The sequence below is a fragment of the Primulina eburnea genome, chromosome 7 (genome assembly GCF_022965805.1).
Source record: "Primulina eburnea isolate SZY01 chromosome 7, ASM2296580v1, whole genome shotgun sequence".
Classification (NCBI taxonomy): Eukaryota; Viridiplantae; Streptophyta; class Magnoliopsida; order Lamiales; family Gesneriaceae; genus Primulina; species Primulina eburnea.
Genome location: NC_133107.1, coordinates 15410547 through 15420812, shown reverse-complemented (window position 1 = coordinate 15420812; position 10266 = coordinate 15410547).

The window sequence follows — 10266 nt, the reverse complement described above, 5'->3', positions numbered from 1 at the left end:
TATATGCATGTTGAGTCTTTAGACTCACTAGACTTGATTGTTGTAGGTACTGATGATGTCGGGATCGAGGGCGGGGACCAGTGAGCTAGCTTGGGTCGGTAGTAGTGGCACCCGAGGACCTCAGTTTCAGCACTTGCCATTTTATGTTTGATGCTCAAATATTTTATCAGTTGTTGAATACTTTAACTTGTTATTTTGGCAAGTAATAATTTCTTCCACTGCTATTTTGAACGTTAAACATTTTATCAGTTTTTGGTATGAATGAGGCACTCCATTTATTTTAAAAGAAAAATTTTAAATTTCCCGCAAATTTTCAAAGGATTTTACCAGGATTGCTGCCAAGATCTATATATGTCCAGGAGGTCTTGGGTTCTAATCCTGGGAAGACAAAAGCTTCAGTGCCTGGGCTGGAGAAGTTCTTTGAGTAATGGGTAATGGGATAACCGTGAGGGGACTCAAGCCCAATCGAGAACAGCCCATGTGCATTACAAAAATAAAGGCGCCTTTTTTTGTAATGCACATGGGCTGTTCCCGATTGGGCTTTAGTCCCCTCACGGTTATCCCATTAACCATTACTCATAGAACTTCTCCAGCCCAAGCACTGGAGCTTTTGCCTTCCCAGGATTAGAACCCATGACCTCCTGGACTTATATAGATCTTGGCATCAATCCTGATACCAGTTGAGCTAGTAGATCAACTAGTATCAGGATTGTTGCTAAGATCTATATAAGTACAGGAGGTCTTGGGTTCTAATCCTGGGAAGGCAAAAGCTCCAGTGCCTGGGTTGGAGAAGTTCTATGAGTAATGGGTAATGGGATAACCGTGAGGGGACTCAAGCCCAATCGAGAACAGCCCATGTGCATTACACTTTGAATATAAATTTAACATGCTAATTATATTTAAATGAAAAAATATAGGAAAAACAAAGAGATAAATATTATGATCTCAAAGTTTGTTCATAAAATGAGGGATATCTCAATACATTACAATACACCCCTATTTATAGCCAAATTTGGGGAGACAACCACAAATAAAATATTATTTTTTACACATAAGTCTTCATTGGTGTTCCAAGAAATTAATATTTTAATACACATCACTTTTGAAAATCTTTCCATCTGAATTTTCTTCTCCACATAAAAACAAACATGTAGATATCTGAGTTGTTTGAATTGTGGTATTTTTTTAACCATTTGTGTCACGCCCCGAGTCCGAAGCGTCGGTGAAATCCGGCATTGTTTAACAATTACTTGAAAACAATTAAGCCTCGTATCGAAATGCCAAAACCAGTCTTTTTCATAAATTAAACATTGTCTTTACATTGACAATAGAATTAGAAATACATCAGAGTTTCAAATAGCGGAAACGAAAAGAAAGCAAAATCTTGAGTTCTGATCTTGATCTTCGATTCACCAACCCCAGAAAGCATCTTTCTCTTCCTCATTCAGTTGCTCCTCATTTTTATCTGAAATTTGTAAGGGGTGAGTGTTTTGGGAAACACTCAGCAAGTGGGGGTCGACCGATTCCAAAGATACATATAGAACTTAATTTTCTTAAAACATTCTTTTAACAGACTTTCAAAACTTAATATTCTTAGCTTATCAGGACAGAGACAAATCGAATAAATGACATAATTCATCATATGATTCAGAACAATTCAGAAACAGATTAAATCAATTCAGAACAGAACATATCAGAACAGACAGGACACTGTTACTCATCTCATTTCCATCGTCAAATTGTCCCCAATATGTTAGTCCTCTAAGGGGTGAGGCCAGAACATGGTTTTATACCTGCCAATGGGTTCCAGAACAGAACATGGTTTTATACCCACCAATGGGGGCGAGACAGAACATGGTTTTATACCCAACAATGGGGGTCAGACAGAATTACAATTTTCGTCCCATATCAAATCGAGTCGTAACAGTGTACACAGAATTCAGAAACAACAGACAGACTTATCCGATTTCTCAGAGTTCAACATTTCAGATTTTTAGACAGACACAGCCGAATCAAAGATATTCGAAGAGCGAACGAAGCATATAATCGATCGAAATTTTAAAAGATAGACTGACATTTTCGAAATTTAGGACACACATACATGCATGTCATATTATTGATATCAAAGTTTAAAATACAATAAAATATGTAACAAAAGCCCACTTACTAAATGTGAAGGTGTACTTTGAGTTGCTCAACTTGGACGGACGAAACTTGCCGAATTCGTACCGGATGCTGACCAAAATTTAGAAATATCCTCCCCTCAGTGTTGACAATAATTTCCAGCACTAAAATAACGACACGAGCTTTCCCTTTTTCTTTCTTGCTTTCGGCCGAGTTTTGGAGGGTTTATGGAGTGAAGGAGCCGAATTTTCTTATGGCTTTAGGGTGTGATTTCTTCAACACCTTGAGGTGGTATTTATAAGAAAAATATGGCTTTTCAACACCCTATGGCCAAAATCTTGGGCTCCAAGAAGTGCCATCAATGTGGTCAAAGCATCTCAAGCACCAAAGGTCATTTACTGCACCATTAATGTGTCCTAGCCTCTTAGCTCCTCCCTTAGCTCCTTTATTGGTTATCTCAAAGGTCATTTCTTGCATACTAAGTTTGTCCAAACCTTTAGCTCCTCCTTTAGCTCTCTTTTTGGCCTTTTTAGTACAAGCATGGTTGAGCTTCTTTGAGCTGAAAGATCGAGCTCATGAGCTTGGGGTTTTCTCCCCAAGAATGAATGAACTTCCTTGAGCTGAGGGTTTTAGCTTTTGAGCTGAGGGTTTTTGTAATGCCCAAGAATTGTCGCAGAATTAATCAGACAAAATTAATGTAATGCCCGAGACTTGTAGAATTAATCAGATAAGATTATGAGATGTTACAAGGATTAAAAATGTGGATTTTTAGAAAATGCAGGACTGCACCCGCGGTCTGGGAGTCATCGCACCCGCGGTGTAAGTCCAGTAGGGTAGGGATTTTGGGCGAAGCAAGACCGCACCCGCGGTCTTGCATACACCGCACCTGCGGTCAAGACACCGCACCCACGGTCTGGAATGTACCGCACCCGCTGTTTTGAATTTCGAGAAATGGAATGATAAATATTGCACGAGCGCACCCGCGGTGCAGTACATGACCGCACCCGCGGTCATGCGTGCAGCAAGGAAGATGTGACACGTTGCTTAACTTGCATGTTGTATATATACATGTGTCCAAACGTGTCTTATAGAAATTTTCAGAGGAAATCGAGAGCTTGGAGAGAGAATTTCACTTTTTGAATTTAGAATTTGATTTACGAAGAATTCGTGCGTCAGAATTCAAATCCGAAAGCAGTATCGTGTTCCTCTTGATTAGAGCTACACAAAGACGTAAGTTTTGTTACGTTTTGAGCTGTTTTGAATTTATGTTGTTGTCAGAACTGTATATGATTCAGATATGGTGTTTCTACTACCGTAGACATTGTATAATCGAAGACAGATTTAAGAATAAGTTGATTATACAATTGGTATGAATTTTAGAAGATATTGACTGAGAATTCACACTAAATGGTAGTATTCTTGATTGAAGAATGAATGGATGAGCATTCTTGTATGTTTGGCTAGATTATTCAGTAGATATGTGAAGTCAGATCGAAGAAAGAATATCGTATGTCTGTGTTTTGTATTTCAGCATCTCGGAAGATGTATTTGTTAGATATTCATATGCTGGAATAGAGTGATCAGATTCAGATATGATTTAGATTATATCGTGATATTGTTGATATGATCAGATTGTGTTTTGTTAAGATTGATCAGAGTATGTACTGAGTTGAGTATTGATCAGAACAGATTGTGAATTGAGCTACACATTGATACAGTGTATTTGATTTTGTCATTTCAGACCGGATATGGACAGACTGAACTTCGAGACTTCGTCTTCCTCAGACGGGGACGACAAAGGTATAATTCATGTGATATTCGGGAAGAAACAACTCAATTGAGATCACTACTTGAGTTGCCCAATAAATCACATACTATGTTCTTGTTTATGTTTTATATGATTATGCTTTGTTTACTGATTGTATTCATGCATTTAAGATAGGACAGTTTGGAGATCAGCCAGACTGCTAGACGTTCGGTGATATCACATCTTAGGAGAAGATCACCTCTCCTATTGTAGATGTGGATACAGATCAGACCGAAGTCTAGGAATAAGACGTACAATCACCCCGAGTGTAGGGTAGGTGATAGATCATCTTATTCACACCGGGATCCCTAGAGTTATAGATCAAGTCGAGTCTAGACATGATTTGAGTAGGACTGCATGCTTATATGGATGTGGCTCCTAGATCATGGGACCCATCGTTATTGCTTTCAGTTGTGCTAGCATGTTTTTATGATTTAGATTGTTTATATGCATGTTTATCTGATTTGAGTTACATGCTTATTTGATTTATTTCATAGATTATGAAATATATAGGTTTATACATGATCGCATGTTTTATGAATTCGTTTGTTTATATACATGCTTACCATGTTTTATACTGGTATTTATTCTCACCGGAGTTAGCTGGCTGGTGTCTTGTTTGTATGTGTGCATGACATCAGGTGAGGCAGGATCGGGGTCAAGAAGATGAGGAGAGAAGACGAGTTTAGCGTGGTGATTCCGGACTTACAGTAGATTGGAGTGTACTACTAGAACTTTAGTAGTGAACCTTAGATTAGAATGTTGTACATTATTGTATTTTTAATACTGAATTGTATTTTTATATACAGACATGTATAGTATTTAGATTCCATTACCTTCCGCAGTTATAATTTAAAAAGATAAATTTTAGACCCTGTTTATCAGAACAGATAATTAAATCCCAACGATGATTAAGAAGTTGATTAGCGTCCGGATCCCCACAGTTTTTTTCCAATAACCTTGGAGCTTCCTTGAGCTGAGGGTTTAAGCTTGTGAGCTAAGGGTTTCCTCTTCCGAGGGACGTACCCTCCATTCTCAAGGTTTTGCATTGTCTCGGCTTCTTTTTGAGCTACTTTCCAAGCTTTTTAAGGTGCTTTGCTTCGAAAAATCCGGGTTCTCGCATCCCAACCTCCTTATTGAAAGTTTCGTCCTCGAAACTTGAGTTAGCTAAATCTTTAAAGAGGTGAGGGTGCCGAGTGCGCATACGTTCTTCAAATTCCCAAGTTGCTTCTCGTTCTATATGATTTGACCATTGTATCTTGACATCTGGAATTGTTCGGCATCTCAGCACTTGGCATTTGGTGTCCATTACTCGAATAGGGACTTCTTCATATTTCATTTTCTCGTCACATTTCCTTTGATTAGTAGCATTTCAACTTCAAGAATGCTACTTGGATATGAGACATACTTCCTTAACTGTGAGACGTCGAAGACGTTGTCAATCCTTGACATGTCTGGTGTTAAAGCCCGCTGATAAGCTAGGTTTCCCATTTTTCTCAGTATTTCGAAGGGTCCGACATAAAAAAATCTTTCTAGATTTGCTGAATCAAACCACTCCTTTCATAGGGGAAACTTTAACATAAGCTTTCACACCATTTTGATACTCCAACGGTCTTCACTTTAAATTAGCCCAGCTCTTTTGTCGATCATGAGCTGCCTTACGTTTTTCCTTTATAATAGCTACTTAATCAACAATTCAAGTACCATGATAGCTTTCTATCTGATTTCAATACTTCCATGATAATTATTGTTATCGGTAAATTCAATCAAAGGGGATGTTTATTTAATTCCTCCGAGGTCCATGGCACACGCCCTAAAATATCTTCAATAGTTCGATCCACCGTCTTTGCCTCATGTTTAATTCCTTTTGTGTGAACGGTATTTGAGGCTTTGATGATCGATAAATTTCACACATTTGTCACCAAAGAAATTGATTCTCTGGATCTTTGGCACTCAAATATAATTGTGGCTAATTCACTATCATGTGTTGGATAATTTTTCTCACATGGTTTTAATTTCATCGATTCATAGGCAATTACTTGCCCTCTTGAATGAGAACACATCACAATCCTCTTTTGATGCATCATTGTAAATTGTGAAATTCTTACCTTCTTCAGGAAGTACTAATACTAGCGTAGAAACGAGTTTCTTTTTCAAGATCTAAAAACTCTTTTCACATTCTTCACTCTAATTGAATTTAGAGTTCTTCTGATTAAGCTTGGTGAGCGGAAGAAAATTCTTCAACACATTTTCTTAATAGCCAACTAATCCCAAAAACTTCAAATTTCTATTCCAGTATTCGATCAAGGACAGTCTATGATTGCCTCCACCTTATCGGTGATCCACTGATATGCCCATTTCAGATATTATATGACCGAAGAATGTGACAATTGTATTCACATTTCTTAAATTTAGTATTTAGTTATTTTTCCCTGAGTATCGGTAGATCAAGACGAAGATCTTCCTTGCGGTCTTACTCACTTGTTGAATATTCAAGAATTTCATCCATAAATGGTACCACAAACTTTCCGAGGAATTTTCTTGAACACTCTGTTCATGAGTTCTATGAATGTTGCTGGAGCACTGGTCAAAAGGAATTATTATGAACTCATAGTGTCCAAACCCTTTTTTTAAGTTTTAGGAATATTCTCTGCCTTGGCCTTCAATTGTGGTAGTCTGACCTTAGATAGAGCTTTGAAAAGATCTTAGCTCCTTGAAAAGGTCATCTATTTTTGAAATATGACATTTGTTCTTGATCTTATTGAGTTCTTTGTAGAATGACACACTATCTTGTACTTTCACCATTCTTCTGTGTCAATAATACTGAAGCTCCCCAAGGAGAGGCACTTGGTCTGATTTGTTTTTGACTAACAAATCTTGAAATTGATCTTTTAGCTTCTTGAGTTCAACTGAAGCCATTTGCTAGGGTTCCTTAGATTTTAGTGTAGCACGAGCTATCAAGTTACTTTCGAATTCTACTTCACATTCTGAGATAATTCTAAGTAACGCTTCCGGAGCTCTCGTCCCACATGAATATTTTATACCTTGAGCTCAATTCCTTCTTTTGCTTCTCTCATTAGTGGTTAGACTTTTTCGCCATACTCCATGCCTTTCTTGATCTGAGAAGCAGAACGAAAGGATTTTTGTTCCTTATCCTTGCCATAAAATATGATTAATTCTTGGATTGGAGTTTGGCATTCTTACCCCGACCATTTACCATCTCATGATTCTTGTCCAACCAACCAATTCTCAGAATGACGTTGAAATTTTCCATAATACACTAAATAAAAATGGCACTGAATATATGTGTATCCATACTTATTTTATTCTATCTTAAAAAATTATCACGATTAATAGCTCAAAACTTAAAACCAATATAGAATCTTAGAACATAACTCCTTATGCTGACTTAAGTCCCAATAACCTAGTTAAAATTTCTTTAAACCTTGTACGGAAGAAATTAATTCCTCAAACAATTCTTCTTTTACTAAATCTTTCTTTAATCAAGACTACGAGCCTAACATGCTTTAATACAAACAAGTTTCGTTGGATGTCTTTCTTTACAAATCTTTCCCCTATTCTTCATTTTACTATAAGAAGAGTCAGAACCTATTATGCATGATACATTTCCCTCGATGTCCACCAATATCTCGTAACTCTTTATTTACCTAAGGTAATGACCTTAATTTCTTAGCTTAAGTTATTTTTTCTTACCTTTATTAAATATTCCAAAATCTTACATATTTAAATTATCACTTAATATCCCAAATTTAAATGTCCATACCATTAATTATTGACATAAAAATCAACTTTTATATCTGAATATCAAAACTTATATAATTCTTATCTCATATTTTAATAAATAATTTATTATCCCCGAATCTATCATTTCATCTTAAGTCGGAAGCTTATCTTCGATGAGTAAATTCCCAAATGTAAGTCAACTTATATCAGAGTATTTGTATTCCCAAAATTATAAGTCAAATTATCTCTTATAGGTATGTTCCCAAAAATATAATTCAACTTATCGTTGTACATTCTCAAAGAAGTGTTACACTTCTTTCTTTCATATCATTTAACCATAATACCGGTTCAGCCTACCTTATCATCTCTTCGTCATCACTCTTCTTTTTCCACTACTTCCATAAGTGCTTCTTCTTCTTCTTATTCTTCCATGTTTTCCATGACAAGGTTCATATATTTATGTTGTTCTTGCATTCTATCCATATCACCATGATGCTTGGAGATGTAACGTTCTTGCTTGCTAGAAAAGTCTTCATGTTGATAAAGAGAGCGGTTAGCAAGATCCTTCTCAGTTTCAATCTTTACTATCAACTTTCGATTAAGGGTCGTATCACTTGAGATGGGTTACGTAGTGTTAGGGCGATCTGGCTCTTTGATCTATCAAGGCGATAGGTGAGACATTGTATATCAATTTGAAGTAGGTTCTTAATCTTTACGAGTTCTTGTTCTCTTGTTTTTCTATAGCAAGTTGATCCTTTAGGGTTGCAATCTCTCGTGTTTGGTTTTCAATGGCATGTTGACGCTTGCGAAGGACGGATTGAGCACGAGCATGAAGGCATCCGTTGAGGTAAAATTTCAGATTCGAATGAAGGATAGAAAGGCACAAACAATGTTGTCATGGGATTTTCGATACTAAGAGTTTGCAGAACGACTGAAGGAAATAGATTTCGAATTTCTCAAAGAATTTTGGAAAGAATGTGAGTTTGTTTAAGAGTGTACTAGGCTTTTGCCAAAATTTGACTTCTTCAAATTTTTTCTGTCAAAATCCCAGCGGGATTATGAACCTGGCGGCTCTGATACCACTTAAATGTCACGCCCCGAGTCCGAAGCGTCAGTGAAATCCGGCATTGTTTAACAATTACTTGAAAACAATTAAGCCTCGTATCAAAATGCTAAAATCAGTCTTTTTCATAAATTAAACATTGTCTTTACATTGACAATAGAATTAGAAATACATCAGAGTTTAAAATAGCGGAAATGAAAATAAATCAAAATCTTGAGTTCTGATCTTGGTCTTCGATTCACCAACCCCAGAAAGCATCTGCTCTTCCTCATTCAGTTGCTCCTTTTTTTATCTGAAATTTGAAAGGGGTGAGTGTTTTGGGAAACACTCAGCAAGTGGGGGTCGATCGATTCCAAAGATACATATAGAACTTAATTTTCTTAAAACTTTATTTTAACAGACTTTCAAAACTTAATATTCTTAGCTTATCAGGACAGAGACAAATCGAATAAATGACAGAATTCATCAGATGATTCAGAACAATTCAGAAACAGATTAAATCAATTCAGAACAGAACATATCAGAACAGACAGGACAATGTTACTCATCTCATTTCCATGGTCAAATTGTCCCCAATATGTTAGTACTCTAAGGAGTGAGGCCAGAACATGGTTTTATACCCACCAATGGGGGTCAGACAGAATTACAATTCTCGTCCCATATCAAATCGAGTCGTAACAGTGTACACAGAATTCAGAAACAACAGACAGACTTATTCGATTTCTCAGAGTTCAAAATTTCATATTTTTAGACAGACACAGCGGAATCAATGATATTCAAAGAGCGACGAAGCATATAATCGACCGAAATTTTAAAAGGTAGACTGATATTTTTGAAATTTAGGACACACATACATGCATGTCATATTATTGATATCAAAGTTTAAAATACAACAAAATATGTAACAAAAGCCCACTTACTAAATGTGAAGGTGTACTTTGAGTTGCTCAAACTTGGACATACGAAACTTGCCGAATTCGTACCAGAAGCTGACCGAAATTTAGAAATATCCTCCCCTCAGTGTTGACAATAATTTCCAACACTAAAATAACGACACGAGCTTTCCCTTTTTCATTCTTGCTTTCGACCGAGTTTTGGAGGGTTTATGGAGTGAAGGAGCCGAATTTTCTTATGGCTTTGTGGGTGTGGTTTCTTCAACACCTTGAGGTGGTATTTATAGGAAAAATATGGCTTTTCAACACCCTATGGCCGAAATCTTGGGCTCCAAGAAGTGCCATCAATGTGGTCAAAGCATCTCAAGCACCAAAGGTCATTTACTGCACCATTAATGTGTCATAGCCTCTTAGCTCCTCCCTTAGCTCCTTTATTGGTTATCTCAAAGGTCATTTCTTACATACTAAGTCTGTCCAAACCTTTAGCTCCTCCTTTATCTCTCTTTTTGGCCTTTTTAGTACAAGCATGGTTGAGCTTTTTGAGCTGAAAGATCGAGCTCATGAGCTTGGGGTTTCTCCCCAAGAATGAATGAACTTCCTTGAGCTGAGGGTTTTAGCTTTTGAGCTGAGGGTTT